This window comes from Corvus moneduloides, chromosome 1, assembly GCF_009650955.1.
Source record: "Corvus moneduloides isolate bCorMon1 chromosome 1, bCorMon1.pri, whole genome shotgun sequence".
NCBI lineage: Eukaryota > Metazoa > Chordata > Aves > Passeriformes > Corvidae > Corvus > Corvus moneduloides.
Window position 1 is genome coordinate 18,470,842 of NC_045476.1, and position 16,912 is coordinate 18,487,753.

The 16,912-nt window shown below is 38.8% G+C and overlaps 1 protein-coding gene across 7 annotated transcripts in view; it reads left to right on the top strand.

Moving 5' to 3' along the window:
• MPP7 (membrane palmitoylated protein 7) overlaps positions 1–16,912 on the top strand; it is a 159,393-nt gene that overhangs the window by 25,555 nt on the left and 116,926 nt on the right. Inside the window, exon 3 of one of the 7 annotated variants that reach the window (XM_032113221.1) lies at positions 16,381–16,564. The exons of the other annotated variants lie outside the window; for them this stretch is intronic. The gene's annotated coding sequence lies outside the window, so the exon portion shown is untranslated. The remainder of the gene's footprint in view (positions 1–16,380; positions 16,565–16,912) is intronic. 7 annotated transcript variants of the gene reach the window in all.

Consider the following 16,912-nt stretch of genomic DNA (forward strand, 5'->3'; position numbering starts at 1 on the left):
TCGTAACTGTGGTGTTGCACATACAGGTATTCATTAAACTGTCCTTAAATGTTAGATCATCTCAAAAAGGGTAGTAGAGATTAATCAGTGCTCCTGACCAAAGCCCATCTGTGCCTTCTCTTCAAACTTGGGGATTAAGTACAGTGATGCTTTCTTGAGTGAATATTTTGGAAATGTGTGAAAACTGTGAAGCTACAGTATAGTACAGAGAACTTACATAAGTCAAATTATTTTGTAATAACCAGATTTTACAACAATTTGTTAGCATTTACTTGAACATAAATTTCTAGATTCTTATTTGCCCTGAAACATCGTGACCTTTTCTTAAGACATTAATTCCTTTTTGTTAATGACACCTTTTTCCTTACAGAGCCATACAGTGTACTTCCATACATTTTTATATAAGCAGTTGGATAGCTTCACATGAATTTTCTTAATTTTTTTTAATTTTACTGATAAGAACAAAGGGAAACTTAATTTTTTAATATAATAATATTTTTGCTCTTAATTTTAGTAGAAGTAGCCAGTAAGTCATTGCTGAATTGGAAGTACAAAGAATTCAATAAATAATTTTATATTTCAATTAAAATTCAGATATACATTCCTATGATAGCACTTACCAGTAAATATGAATATAGTTGCATTTAAAAAATGAAATACTAGCCTCCATGATAATTTAGAGGAATAAATAAAATTTGCCATCTTTTGAGAAAGCAGAGCAAGCAGATCTTCCTGACATGCTAACTTTTTCATTTGTATACAGGAAAACGAAAACAACCATTCCTGTATTGAAGTTCTGCTTGGTCACTTGGATTTTAGGCTAATTATTGAATTGAACTAGTTGAGTAATTTGAAATCAAAGAAATATTCTCTGCATATGTAAAAAGGCTGTGATACTATCCAGGGTAGTATTTCAGAAAACTCTGTCCATTGGAACCTATTTTAATATCTTCTATTGTTAGACTTTGAAATTTAGACAATTCTATTGTATGAATATTTTTAAAGGTTCTTACCTTCTGTCAGTTTGGGTCATGATTAGGTACTTACAATAACAGGTGTCTTTTTGAAATGCACTTACCTTCAGATTTTTTTAAAGTGAGAAGTTACTTCTAATGTTTCAGTATCTTTTGGTATATTGAGCAAGTAGTATGGAAGTGCAGAAGCAGCAAAAGGTCATCCTGTCTTCAGAGCTGCACTTAGATGGTTTGCAGCAAGTACAATACATGAGACAGCAAGTACAATACATAAGACAGTAAAGACAAATCGAATTCTCAGTGAGCATGGATTGTCCATACAGTGAGTGAGATGGGCCATATTTTGGGCAGTGTGAAGACAGAGAATGATTACTTAGGACTGTAAAATACGGATTTAGATGCAAGATAACCCAATGCTAACACAGAACATAGGTTGTTTTAAGGTATACTTGCTAGATTTTTATAGGAGGAGCCACCCTCACTTCCAGGCTAGCTTTTATGGTGAGATTAGATATTGCAAGTGTTTTCATCAAGGTTAGGAAGTAAACCTGATAGCAAATGCTTTGGTCATACTTGCTTGCACTTTGTTTTCAGGGATTCTTGTAGCTCTCAGTGAGTGCCAAGGCAATTTTTTTCTCCATTAGCCTCATACCCTTCTCCCTCTTGCACACATAAAGATTATTTTGCAGATTGCCTAAAACCCACAGGCAAGGGTGGCTTTATTTGAGGTTGAAAGATAAGAACAATGAAGCATGCATAACTGCTCATTGCAGACTGTCCTGCTGAACCACTTCCAAGAAGTGGCTGGTTATGTATAGCAGGGTGGCAGCTTTCTGGTGTTTCTGCTACAAGAGATGGTGGTTGGGCTGGGCACTACTGGCATCTGGCTTCAGGAATCAAGCTGACTGTTGGGGTCCCTCCCTCCTGCCATGTGGTCCTGGGAGAGGGGCCCTGGGGGGGAGGCACGGGGTTTCCCTGCCCCTGGTCAGCCTCGTTCCCATTGGTTGTTTTGTGTTCCCCTGCGTGGGCAGGGACGCTCGGGTCCCCTGACTGAGCAGTTCCTCGGCAGAGCCCTGGCCATGGGGCTGGGGAAATAAACATCTCTGAAACATCTAGCAAGAATCGGTCCCCACGGACCTCGTTGTCTGATACACGTGTTGCAGTATCCTTGCTGTAACAATGGTGGATAATGCGAGCAGACCGATCCCCGATCCCTAAGTACAGCGACTGATTTGTGAGTAAACTCCAGATTTCTCTTCTTGTTTTTGTTTTGCTCTTCCATCTCTAAATTATGGAGGAACCGTGGAAAGACTCTTGGCTCTCAGAGCTGCATATGGACATTTATCTTAAACTTGAAAAGATTCTTGAACAACGATTTGTAAATTTTAGCTTAATTCAAGCTCAAAAGGAACTGAAACATTTCGTTTCATGGTTGTTTAAGAACTTTTTCTGCATTTCTTGGGACTTGATTCTTACCGAAGACTTTTGGAAGACTGTTTGGACACAGTTAATTTCTGAGTCAAAATATATGCCAATGGAAGAGTATTTTCATGATATTATTTAATTACTGAGACTGTTGAACAATGTCAGCTGTGTCCTTGCGAAGTTAAAACTGCTTCAGGGACCGTGCAACCCAGGCCATGTGGACCGAGCCCTCTGCGAGCAGCAGCGAGGCAGTTCCCGTGCGCGGGCGGAGCGACGTGAGCTGCAGTGTCGGCAGCGGAGTGAAGTGCGGCGGTGCCCGCCCGGCCCCGCACAGCGCGTGGTGGAGCGAGCCCCGTGAACGCCCGGCCGAGAGGGGCGGCGCGTGGCCGGTGGCCAGCGGCGATGGCTGCGGAGCGGAGCTGTGCCTAGCCGAAACATGCGCTGGGGCAGGGCGCGGGGGGGTCACCGCTCAGAGGCCCGGCTGAGACGTGGATGCAGCGCCCGGCATCGGCAGCGCAGCTGTGACCGGAGGAGGCGGCGGTGTGCGGGGAGCTGAGCGGCCCGGCCCGGGCGGTCCCGAATGCGACCCCGGGAAGAGCGTGCAGGCACCAGCAGCCCCGACGGCCCCAGCAGCCCTGGCAGTTCCAACACGAGAGCAAGCGAAAACGAAAGAGAAAGCAAAAACACAGCGAGACAGAAAACAGCAGCCACTTGGAAAAAGGAAAAAATCATCGTAGCTAAGGTTTTAGGAATAGTAAAATGGTATAATGTTAAACAAAATTATGGAGTTATAGCAAGATGTGACAACCAAGAAGACATATTCATTCATAGAACTGCTATTAAAAAGAATAACCCTGAAAAATACATCCCAAGTTTAGGAGATGGAGAAGTAGTAGAGTTCAAAATTGTGCAAGGTAGAAAAGGGTTACAAGTAGCAGAGGTCACTGGGCCTGATGGTGTTTCTGTGAAAGGCAGTGTACATGCTAAAAATCGTAGTCATGTTAGACAGTACCTCCATTGTAAGTCCCCCTCTACAGTCTCCCTTTCCTAACGCCACCTTCCCTTTTTACCCTATATCCTATTACCCCCAGTGTATTCCCAATCCGTTTTTTCACCCATGGTTTTCCTCACAAAACCATGCCTTTGCCAATTGTTTCCCCAAAAATCCCTTTCCAATGCCAAGTGGGGGATGACGAGAGTGAGGGAAGAAATTAACTATTGTTGTTTAGAGTTCCAACAGGTACAAATGGAAGAAACCCTCTCCTGCCTCAGTTTCCCCACAAAGCATGCTCGGAGGGTCCTGTCTCCCTTCTCTCAGCCTTAAGATGTTCCACAGAATCTGTTTGGACATTTCAAGACTCAGGAGGGTGGCTTGTTTTGTTTTGAAACTGTCCTTGTTTTCAGTGTTAAGTTTTAAATCTCTTTTGTTAAAAATAAACAGGTGAAGTGTCGGGGTCCCTCCCCTGCCGTGTAGCCCTGGGAGAGGGGCCCTGAGGGCACAGACACGGGGCTTCCCTGCCCCTGCTCAGCCTCGTTCCCATTGGTTGGTTTGTGTTCCCTGCGCGGGCAGAAGGACCCTTGGTCCCGTGACTGGAACAGTTCCTGGGCAGAGCCCCGGCCATGCGGCTGGAGAAATAAACATCTCTGAAACATCTAGCAAGAATCTGTCCATATATATATATTCTTTCCACGAACCTCGTTGTCTGATACACATGTTGCAGTATCCCCGCTGTAACAGCTGACCAGCTGATACTGGTGGGTTGTCAAACTCCTTAGGTCCGAAAAAGCAAAGGGAAGAGAGTGGTGGCTAGGGTGGCTAGTTCAAACTCCACCTGTCTGCATCTATATCCAGTGTAGAACAGCATGTTTTCATGGTTGTGAAGAACTTACTGAGTGCCTAGTTGGTGTATTTTATTATTGTATTCAGAGTTAAATCTATAGCTTGAGGCTTTGTTATTTTTGTAGGTACTTCCCTCTCCCATTTTTTTAAAGTTCCCCTTCTTATAGCAATAATTTATTTTTCAAATACTTGTGCATTTGCACATCGATAACTGTTCCGCAAGTGCCTGTGTCATTATTAGTAACTGATCAACTATCGATCTGACGGCTTTTGTATTAAAAGTGATAGCGTTATCACAGGATGTTCAGTGAGTCAGGTATTCTGCAAACCCTGTTGTTCCTTCCGATTGCCCATAACTGTGGGGAGGTTAGAGGCTGGGCATGCCCAGTGTGGTTATTCTGTATTATTCAAGCATAGCAGTACAACAGATATTTTTTTAAATCACCTATCAATGCTCTGATTTGGTATTGCTTTCTAACCTAGAGGTCCTAGTTCTGATTATTTTTTCTGTAAGTTTGTAGTTCATGAGGGCCTGAAGGGGTTTTGTGAGTGTCCAGAAGAGGAAGGAGATTAGCAACTCTTACTCATCTTCATTTGTGACAATATGTAAGATAAGTATTCATCACAAAAGTGCACTCTACTGATCTTCAAAAATGCTCTGTTTAATTATTTACATGTACTTGTATATTTTGTGTGATTAACCCTTGGGGTGGGGGTTGGTTGGTTGTTTTCAATTTGGTTATTATCATTAATCTGTTTGTTTCTGTGTACACTCTCTGCTTCAAATAGTGTGATGTGGTGCTTAGGAAAAAAAGTTATTCAGTAAGCTGTGTTTGTCTACAAGCTGTGAAGTTAGGAGTCTCTTATTTCTACTTGTTTTCACACTAGACAACAGTGTGAAAAGAGTTTTCTTTCTTCTCGCTGCTACCTTACTTTCTCAGCTAGGTAGGGGCAGGGCAGAGGCAGGAATTGTAGAAGAGACTTCGACGACCAGTGGAGCTGACCTTGGAGAAGCACAACTTGGTCTTCAAGAATGTCTTGAGTAACAACATATTTAAAACAGAATTATTTCGAAAGAAAATACTTTTTTTTTCCTTAATGTGTGCTTGACATTTAAATGAAAAGAAATTTCCTTTTGAAAAATGAATTTGAATCTCTAAAGCTTTGGCCCATTTACCTAACAATAAGGATGACTGGATCTGTGTTGTTTCTCTATGTGTTCAGTTGTTTCTTCCACTGGGCTGTTGGATTCAAGAATTTAGGCCACACTGAAAAACTCTTCAGAGAGCTTATGTGCTTCTGCACTTCCATTTTCTTGCCACTCCCTGTGGCTGTTGCTGGCTATATTCCTTTCAGCTGAAAGGTGGTATTTTGTTTTGTTTCAAGCTGGTGGGCTACATAATGATGAAATATCTTCTGTATCCACTTCATAACTTCTAGGGACTTAACTTCCAGGTCCTAATGTTTGTTTAAGCTAGTTTATAATGTTATGAGTAAAAATTACAGTATTTGTGAAAATTAAGTTACATGTCAAAGCCCCCTTAGTATTCTTTAATCATACTGCCATACCCGAAATGAGCTGTGACAGTGATACTTTGGCAAATAATATACCATAAAAAATGGTTATATTCTAATATTTTCCACAAATCTGAAGCCTACTGATGAGTGAGAGATGAGTAGTTATGAAACTGCATGAAATTTATACTACATAATTATATTGCTCTACTGTAAAAGCTGACAGTGATGTGAAATTTGGCAGCAAATACTACTGCTGCATTTGCCCTTCTTTTGATCTTTATGACTTTTCTTCTTCTTCTCCTTCACCACCCTAGCTGAAGGTCACAGAAGATGCAAAGGAAAAATTTGGAGCATCATTTTTCTCTATCATGAGGCCAAATTTCCAGATTTTGTAAAAGAGTCTACTGATTTTGCCATTGATGAGTAGATTCTGCTGTAAATCAATGCTGTTTTCAAGCACAGAGCATTAGTTCAAGAATATTGCAGTTGTCAAATGAGAAGTTACATGGACCAGATGGCTAATTGCTTGCTGGAATATGATGATGCTAGGTTTTATATTTCTGATTAAGCTGAGAGCTGTGTGGGAAACGCTAATACAGTCATCAGTAAAGAGTGGAAGTAATTAGCTTCATTTCCCCTGAAAAGAAACACAGAATGTTGTCACTTTTACCATATAGAAAATGAAACCATGTATCAAAGTTGATACCTATCAAAGCATTAGTCAGGGAACCTGAAAGGCTGAGAATTTTGATCAAAATAGAAGAAAGGGATGTGAATTGGGAAACCAAGTGCTTACCTGGAACTTAAACCATTGGGAGAGGCAAGTATTTTATTTCCTATATACACCAAATTACGTCTTACATTTTTGACATTATTCCTCTTCAAACTAGCATATGCTTTCTAGTGAGGAGTTCTCACAGATTGACTTCTTTCAATGGGTACAAATTTCTTGGACATCCTTACAAGACTTAGCAAGGGCTGGCTCAGTCTTGGACATTTTAACTGAACAAGAAACACAAGTTATCTCTAGGATTAAAGTGTGTTAGTTCAATTGTAAACTAGGCATTTCACTATGTACATGTAGTTTGAAGAGAAGTAATTTAGAAATTTGCCACAGTGATAACTTTCAAGTACCTAATCAATTTTATTCCATGAGTTTTCCCTCAACCTAGAAAATGTAACTGGTATCACAGTGATAATTCTGGTATAATGAATGTGTTCTGATGGAGCACACAATGAAAACCTGTGTTTTGTCCCCTCTGACTTTTTGGTTGTCTGCTTTTACTTTGAGTGAATACTGCCTTTATAGTATGGAAACAGACCACAAAATCTGTGAAACATTCTTCATTTATCCTGATTAGAAAAGGAGAAAAATAACCACTTTATTAATAGTTATTCTGGATTGAAATGTTTTAAAAAAACTGCCTTCATAAAAAGATGAATTGACAAAATGCAACTGTGGCAACATTCTGCAGTAATACATTGCAAATATTTGTTTTAGTTGGCATTTCTCCAGTTTCCTAACTTTCTTAGAAGTATCAAAATCCAGTCCCTAATTTCTTGTAATTCTAATTTAGTCAACTTAGAAATAGGAAGAACACCCCTTTGCTGTTAGGAAATTCAATGGGCTTTTGACCCAGTGTGTTACTGTTTATAGATAATTTAATTTCACTTCTTAAACAGTTTTGAGACAGTTATTTCAGTAATGTTGTTTATGTAATGCAAAAATGATTACTTTTATAAGGGGGGGAGTAAAATGAATTTTAATGATTTTTTAGACAATACCAGTCACATATAGTTAGAGCATTATATATCCTAAAGTTTCATGTTAGATTTTTCTTCTTAAGCAATCAAATGCAGACATGTGTGTGGCATGAGATGAAAACTGCTTTATTTTTTCCAAAGACAAGATGAAATCCGTGTTGACCTATTTGAAAAGTGCAGGAGCTCCCTCTCCTGGCTTAGAGCGCTGTAAGTTGCAAGTTTCTGGGAACTTTTTCAATTCATCACACATTTAAAAAAATACCTTATTTTGATTACTTACCTGTAGAGATGTTTTTCTGGTATCTTGGAAGTCATCGTAAAAATTGGTTTTGATGCCCATTTGGATTTTGCTCTGAGTACTGTATTTGTGTTTCTGCTACCTGGCTCTGTAGCCTGATAGGCAGCAGATGTTCTCTCTTGTCAGTGTGGTAATGCTGGAATGGTCACGACAGCAACACTTAATGTACTCGTAAGTTACAAATCCAATATGTCCCTTCATTAAGCCTTACCTGTGCTTTTTCACAGCTGTTAAGAGTCATGTGAGTCCTTGATGGTCACTTAGTACAAAACCCTATAAATCATCCTAAGTTTGGAAAGGAGAAGTTTAAAAAATTTTAAAAAACTTTACAGTTGATGTATATATTGTGACTCCTTTCCTCCCATCCCCTCCCATCCATCTAGAGAGCAGTAGGAGAGAGGATGCTTCCTTGCTGTTTGTTTATTCAGTCATTCTCCTTTCATAGCCTCTTCAATGTTGCAAATTCTCAGAGAAATCAGATGGTTCTGTAGATACTTAAATTTGGTAGGGTCTTTTATGCAACATCATTCTCAAGGGTAGGAACCTGATTGGAAAAGGTAGCACTGGAGACAAATGTCTTACCTTAGCTATTAAAAAAAACCCCAAACCAAGCAAAAAACCCAGTTAATTTCTGAATTCTGAGAAAGCAGGATGATTAAAACATGTATTTAATTTATCTCTATCAGTGCTGTACTCTTAAATCATCTATCAAAATAGGAGCCAAGAGTGCCAGATGAGCCCTAGCCCCTGTTCTATTCCATATCTTACCATCTGAAGGATACTAATGCAAGGAACACACATCAATACATACCCAGTGAGACCAGTTATTTTGAAGTAACTACAATTTTTTTACAATATATGTGTTAACTGAAGTAGCTTCACTTAGCTGAACTCAGTTATCTGCCATTTCTCTGGTTTTCTGGACTTCCTAGGTATTTTTATCTTTTAATTCAGAGGCAAGATTGACCTCTGTTTACACCCTGTTACAGGAGCATAAGGGAGTATATGACATCTGTGGGAACAGTGCACATTCCTGTATTAACTTCTTCAGTGCTGTTAGGGAATCTCCAATGACAGCATCTCAAAGAAACATTTTACTGTAGAATAGTTCTGCATTGCATCATCAAAATTTCTGTATTCACAGTATTTTATTTTGCAAAGCATTATATTTATTTAAGATGTTTATGCACTTTAATTTAACTACACTTGCTCGCACAGGTATGCTTACTGCTTCATATAGCACCTTTGTCATTTCCCAGTAACTTCAAGATATGTAAGTTATAGAGGACCAGTGAATAACAAAAAATGTTGAAGGCTCAGTAACAAATTTCTTAGCTCTGATTTATACAGTTTCGGGCAAGAAAAAAAAAAAAAAGGAAAAAAATACTTCGGTATTTCTAGCAAATGCCAAAATAGAATCAATGCACTATTGTTCACCTAGTTAAAATTCCAAAATCCAGGAAATGCAAACATTAAGTTTCCAACAGCAACATTAACTTGGACTCTTTGCATATCCTGTGTTTTCCTGGTATACATTAAGACTTAAAGCAATGTATTAAGCTGTGAGTTAAACAAGAAAAACAGAAAAAAAAAGTCTTCATGTAGGTACCACTGCCAAGTTTAGTTCTGTTAGCATTTGTGTTTATTGACCTTCTATAATTTTAAATTATTTTCTTCATAAAGATTGAACATGATTTTTTTTGGCCAAATGAAGTGAAATCTGAGAGCTTGTCTTCACTGCAGTGTGTACTCATCATACAGTTTACTCCTTGCCTTAAACCTGACTCTTCTTCATCCAGCAGTATCTCAGATTTGAATTAAGTGGTTTTTAATCTTGAAAATATGACTTGAACCTCAAAGGCACTCTGATTGCTGTGGGACTATAACTTAGACTATATAGGTTGGCAAGACAGAACTTAGAATTAATTCCAGGTGATACCTTTTTTGCTAATTAATTTTGCACATAACTGAAGTGTGCAGAGTAACTTAACTCACAGAGTAAATCAAATTTAAAGTAAAGATGGACTCTAACTGTATCTCCTTTGAATTCTAATGTATATTTTGGAAACTGTATATCCTATTGGTTCCAAAATTTTTAGAGTATTGCACTTGACTATAAGTAACTGAGGACACAGGAAAGTCCTGCTCTGAGCGTGGTGGTTCCATCTCGGAGATGGTACAGAGCTGCAGGTAGACAGATCTTCATATGTGGATGTTCCTGTCTGCGACTGCTGACATGTGCCACACACTTTAGGTTTCTTGCCTGTTTGAACTTGGCTAATCCATGTTCTAGAAGAAAGGGAAAGAGCCTTAAAGGAGATATTTGGAGAGTAGTAAAGCAAGGACGTGGCTGGTTAAAAATAGATTGGGAAACTGACTCTAGGTTTGGAAAGCAATGGTGTGTCATTCACATTTTCATGTGTGAAAAATGGTGTAAAAGGTCAGTGGGGTGGGAGTGGAAATGGAGACAGGACAAAGTGAAAACTGTAAGGGAAGTAAAAGTAAAGTGTCAGGAGATGGTACTATTTATAAAGAGAGGGGGTGAAGGCCAAGTTGATTACTGGAGGTTCTTGGATTCATGACAGGAATAGTGAGTACGTAGCAGTGTCGTACAAGGAAAAGGTAAAATGGATATAGATGTGAAACAAGAAACTGCAAGGTGGAATTGGGCCTGAGAGAGGGAAGCTTCTCTCCTGGAAAGAGGGAAATGGAGAAAATGAAGATAATGAAAATAAAAGTGGAAGGAAATATGTGCAGGGTGACGAGTCATACAGTGGCTTTGATGCCATGGTGCTGCCAGAGTTTGCCAAAAAGGAAGAGGGAAGAGTATGCAGCAAGGACAGAAGAGCTTTTCAGTGGCATTTGGGAGTTAGATGGAATTGGAGAATTCAAAAATGAAGGATGGTCATGGGTAGCTGTCAGAGAAGAGAGAGAAGACTGCAAGAAGTGCCTGGTATGCTTGACGTACCAGTAGTGCAGAGGCACTGGAATGTGCCATTGCTTTGCTATTCACCTTCACCTTTCTTTTCTTCTACAAACTTAAATCATAGAAAAGTTTGACTTGCAAAGCTTGTAAACTGCTCGTCAAACTTGAAAGTCGAACGCAGACTTCGTCTGATTAGCCCTCTGCCCATGTGCAGTACTCTGTTTTTACTATGCACGTGTACACATAAGGAATACTTTTTGTTACTTATGCTCAAGATGCAACTAATAAATTACCACTTAATAAATCAAAATGCTTTTGAAAATCGAGCTAAAGATGTACTTTCCAGACTGCTCACTGAATTTTAAAACTTCACATTGATAAAAGCAATCTGAAACCGATTAAAATGGAAATTATTGTAGTTTGGTGTTGTTTTTTTTTTTTTTTTGATAAAAATGTATGTTAAGAAAGTGGGGTTTATTCTGATTTTGCTCTCATAAAAAAACCCACCATGCTAATTATTCATTCATCTCTTCTCTTTACCTATCCTCTCCTCTATCAAAAAAATAGATCATCACATTTAGACAGAAGAGGATTATGGAAAATTATGCTGAGCAATGGAGAAGTGTTCAGAAGATTAGTTAATCTGAAAAAGGAGTGATCAAAAGTTCTGTAATAAAATTTGGAAGCATTGTAAAACACCTGTGCTTTATTTGGCTCTAAAGGTGTTCAAAATTTTGAGTTTGAAAAATAACATTCTGGCATTGGAGGGGATATTTCTGAGTTTGAAGTAATAATTTAAATACTTACGTAATTATGAGGATTATTTTTGGATATGGCTGTTTAACAGACCTGAGAATTGGTGCATACATGTTTGTTGCACTATGAAGTAAACAATGCTGGTGACGCTAATATGTGGCTAAACTATTTAAATCAATTAGATATTTAGTAGTTTATTTAGGATCTCCTTAATCCTGGTCCTACTTCTATCACAGATTTCCCATCCACTTTTTAAAATGTGGGATCAAACTGCATTATAATACTATCAGAATATGAAATATATTTCTGAAATTGGAGTTGCACAGCCCCTTGGTGCAAAACATTTTTAATTGTTTGTTAGGGAGTGTTGAGGTTATTGGATGACTCATTGCAGCAGGTTTTACTAAACTCTTATTTGTAGAAAAATTGTCAATTTTTTCAGTATTTTGGGGGTCAGTAAGGTTTATAATTTACTGTAGTTACTTACATTTTTCAAACAGACTGTCAGGAAACCATGCCAGAACAAAATTATTTGTGCAGGTAATTAATGGAGAGGCTGTGGTACCTGCTGACAGCTATTTTCCAAGGAAAGGAGTGGTTTGCAGCTAGGGGAAAAGTGTTAAAAGTGTGCCCAAACTAGTAACTCAAACTGAAAGAGCAACCTTTGATCTGAGACATAGTTTAGGTCACATTTTAATGAATAGCTTTATTAAACTAGTATATTAAACTAATATTATTCTGTCAGTTGGTACATTTTATTTGCAGAAAATTGGATCTGTCTAAGGGTATCTGACATCTACAACAGTGATGCTGTTTAAAATTAAACTGGTAGCTTTAGTGTGTTTCTTTAAAGGAATGTTTTCATGCATTTAAAGGAATGTGTTCAAACACTGACATTAAAAAATCTAAGTCTGGACAGAGCTCATGTAGGGGTTTTGTTTAAAGACAGGGAAGGTGCAGGTTGCAAAAAGTCTTGCCTCTGTTTTAATACTGCTACTTATTGAACATACTTCACATTTAGCATGGCAGTGTTTTCAGGCTGCAAGGAACTGTCTAAAACTTAAACTGTAATACATCATAATACATAAATTAATAACAATATTACCAACTTCTGTATATCTTAATATATTCTATATTTTATTTCTGTTTTTTTCTATGTTGTATTGACTTATTGAAATAACGTACTTCTCAGTTATATTTAGAGAGGGTTTAGATAATGGTGGTTTCTAGATAAATGGTCCCTCTTTGGGTGAAGGAATATTATGGCAGAAAATAGTCTGAAAAAGGAAAATTGTGATACCAGTTTCAGTGTTGTATTGGAGTTGTTTAGGTAAGTGAGATTTTTCTGTTGGCACAGGATTACTCTCTTCAGGAGGAGAAACCTGTCTATTGCTGAAGTTTTGAAGGAAGAAGATTTTATCCTGTGCTCTTCCTTTTCCTGCCTGTCTTCTGAGCCCTTTGAACAAACTCAGTCAAACATGAGAGAGGATCTTCTTCATATATGAGCTTCTGGCATGTTTTTGGAAATGTGTGGTCAAGTTGATGCCTTTTGCTGGTCTTAAAACCAAGAGTCAAACACGGTTAGAAGGGAAAAAGGGATTTTACCTTGGTATTTATTTTAAGGATCCTTAGGTGCACCACGTCCAGGTTGAATGCACCTCAATGCACACCGCAAGGCACGCCCCCAAAAGATCTGGCGTAACATTATAGGTCTTGCTAATTAGCATATCTATCAAAGATTCCCCAGTGAGAGGCTCAAGTGAGCCCCCCTCCCCAAGGAACCTTCCCCTGGATGGTTCTATCTTGGTTTACAGAATGTGTTCTGGAGAGGACCTTGGGGTCTGGGGCACACTGATCCCTAGCTACGAAGCTTCTAAAATGTTTAGTCTCCTAGCTTGACAAACAAGTCCAAGAATGTAGGCAAAAAGCACTAAGAATACAGAAGTTGTAAAAAGGTATAAAAGAAAAGGCAAAAAAATCTTCATGGCATCAAATTAGTGACTGAAGTTGTGTGTTTTCTGTTAATGATCCAGTGAGGGAAGTATCTAATGGGAGCTCATCCTTGAAAAGAAAGAATAAAATGATAAAGGTCCAAACATGTAGCCTAGGCACCAGTCAGGACGGCCACTCACTGGAAATCAGCCTTACTTCGTTCTGGTGTTGATCAGACTGCTGGAAATAACCACACAGACTAATGGGGTATGAATTTCTACTGTCTTAATGTTTTTCAGCACATGGGTTTTTAAGTACTCTCTCTTTTTATTCCTTGTAGTCAACAATTTTATCATTTAGATAATCTCTTTTTTTTTTTCCATCTGTAAAAATTTTCCCATAAGTAGAAACCAGAGAGATCTTTCTCCTGGTTCAGTGACTTCACAGTCAAATTTGAGCCACAGAAGTAGAAGTCACATTACAAGACAAAATTATTTCAGAAGTTTTTTTTCCAAACTGTTGTTTGTTAAAGATGTAACCACAAATGTATAAATTAAATGTCAAGCAGTTACACATTTTCAGTGGAAGCTTAAGAGTGTCTAAATTATTATCTACTGTTCTCAAAGCCTTTTCACAACATCCCTATGGCATAACCTAAACAAAATGGAGAGCACTGATAGAACATTATACAGGAAAATATGCAGAAGCCTTTAATTCTTCTTATGGCTGAAGATTGATATGATGACACGACCATGAGAAAGTTAGTGAAGGCAGCTGTTGGCCTTTTCAATTTGGGACAGTCCATGTTTTCCATGTTGGTGTATTAGTTAATAACTTTTGGTTGTTGCCGTAGATATTCCTGGGTTTTTTAAGTGGACTTCATACGAAGAAATTTTTGCGATTGTTTTAGTTTTCATTACACACACAGCTGAGTGAGTGAGAGGTAGCTTCTTGCTTCTGCAGCATCCTTGAAGTCCCAGCACATTTGTGCACCATGTCCTCTATGCAGTAATTAAAGTTGAAGATTTTTTGAAGGTTCCTGTTGCCAACAAATATGTATTGCCTGTAGGGGCGGCTGAGCAGCTTTGGAAGCCCGTCAGGAGCCACAAGCAAGTTCCAGTAGCCTGTCGAAGACCATGTGATTAAGGAGGTGAAACCTTCAGAAGAGTTTTAAGAATTCACTAGATCCCATTACATTAAAACTTTCAAAAGAGTAGACCACCATTTTCAATTCAGATTTTGTCTGCCAAAACAGATTTACTTCTCCCAGTCTAGAAAACCTCCCCTGGCAATTTCCTGTGCTCACTAGGTTTTGAAGACTTGTATACATGTCTGTAGTCACTCAATTACTTGCGGCCCCATAATGAATACAAGACTGACTGGCTGTCAAATTTCCTGTCTCCACATGAAATCTCTATCTGGTAGTTCGAATACCATTTGCAGACATTCTGGTGTAGTCCTGGAAATCAAGGTTATAGTCGTCATAACTGTAACATCCTTTAGAAAAAAATAGGCTGAATGCTTCTTGTATCAAACAACCTGGGTTTATGTGTCCCATCCCCACCCTGCCCCCCTCCTGATTTGTAGCATTGCTATGTTCATACTTTTTATGTTTTTATCTGTCATAAATTATTCAAAAGTCTTCAGTCTGCTTTTCAAATGTGAAGAAAATCCATTTATATTCATTAAAGTGCCAAAATATTGAGTAACTTGTAAAATACCCTTTCAGAAATAAATATTATGGAGTTTATTGAGGTTTGTGTGGGGAGTCTGAGGTACAACCAAGACTTCATGTGTTCTGTCTCCAAATGCATGGTGCTTGCCATAAATATAAATTTGAATCAGCCTTCCTACTTCATCTTTTCTCAGAAAATGAACTTGACTGAAATAAAGCATATGCTTGACTGATGGAGTCACTTCTATTCACAAGTAATAGACCATGCTAGAAAGAAGCTACTAGAGCTGAAATTACATGGAAGGCAATTCATCTTGGCACTCTCCAGCTGCCTCCCACCTGCTTGCTCTATCTGCCGCCCTCTGCCCATTCGTACTGGTCTTGTATTGACAACGTGGGTGATCAGGGACAAGATTTATCCCCTCATCCTTTGCTAAGGGGCCTTTCTTACGTGTGGGAAATGCAGAAAAATGGTTCCCTTGGACAGCTGTAATTCTGGAATTTTGCAGTTTTGGAAGGTGCTTCTGGGAGTCTTCTGCCCCACTCCTGGTCTTGTGTAGCCGGGGCATGTGTCACCCTCGTAGTTATGTCACTAATAACCTCGGTGGCGAAGGTGACTAGAACTGTGTCTGGCTTGATGACCGTGTAGTGTGTGGGAGGTGTCGGAAGACGGGAGCATTTCTGTGCTTTTTACAGGCATCGAGGCTTATTTTTTTCCTTAATACCTGCCGTTCAACCAGAACGCCCTAAAATAGACATGTCTTTCATTATGCAGATAAACAGAGGCATAAAAAATTAAAATGATGCATTTTACTATTTCATGTTAATCCATTACTTAGGTTTTTATTGAAGTAATTAAAAGCAGAAGCAAGGAAGGCGCGTGGCGCCTTGCAAGGAGCTCCTGTGGGGAGCGAGGGCGGGCGCTGCGCCTCCCGCGGCCGCCAGGGGTCAGGCGGGAGCCGTGAGGGGCCGTGAGGGGCCGGGCGGGCGTCGCTGTTTCCAGGCGGCGGGTGCCAGCAGAACCCGATACGGTGCGATCTATAGAAGCAAGGTACGACTGGAATAATGAAATTTCAAAAATAAGCCCTTTTTAAAGGCTAGTTGTAACAGTCCTGCTGGGTATTGTAAATGCCTCAGGTGCACTTGATACTGCTGTTACGTTCCTGGCCCTGGCTCCTAATTTTTATGGAAAGATGGATTGAACTTCAATTTAGGAATATTCGGTAATCCCTCTCAGGACATACTGTAACAGCTGGTATTTCTGTGTTGCAGCAAATCGATTCCATACAGCAGTCAGCAATGCCTATGGCTGGGATCCGGCAAAAACTTCCAAAGCATTTTAAGTAAAGTGAGCCAAAGAAAATAGCATCATCACTGCAAAAATGTAGCTTAATTTGCACGTTAGGAAAAAAAAAAATCCCCATCCCATTCCAGCAAAATATTAAGCATTTTACTGGTAAGGATTTCATCAGGTCATTTATTTTTCATTAATATATATTTAGGATCTGGGGGGAATAACTTTATGCTGTATATAAGTTTCTTAAATAATGAGGAGCTTGATTTTTTTTTTTTTTGTACTGAATGATTTACTGTGAAATAAAGAAAAATAAAGAAACTGATGGAGATTAAATATATTGCATGTATGTAGATTAACAAGATTTTCTACATTTTGCAGTGAGCCCTTTTTAAGGAACCTGAATTTCTGGTTAATAGTAATGTGCTTATAATGACAATGCCTTGTTTGGCTGATTTTGGTTTTTTTCTGTTTTGTTTTTTTTTTTTTCTTTTTAATAGATGAAAGTAT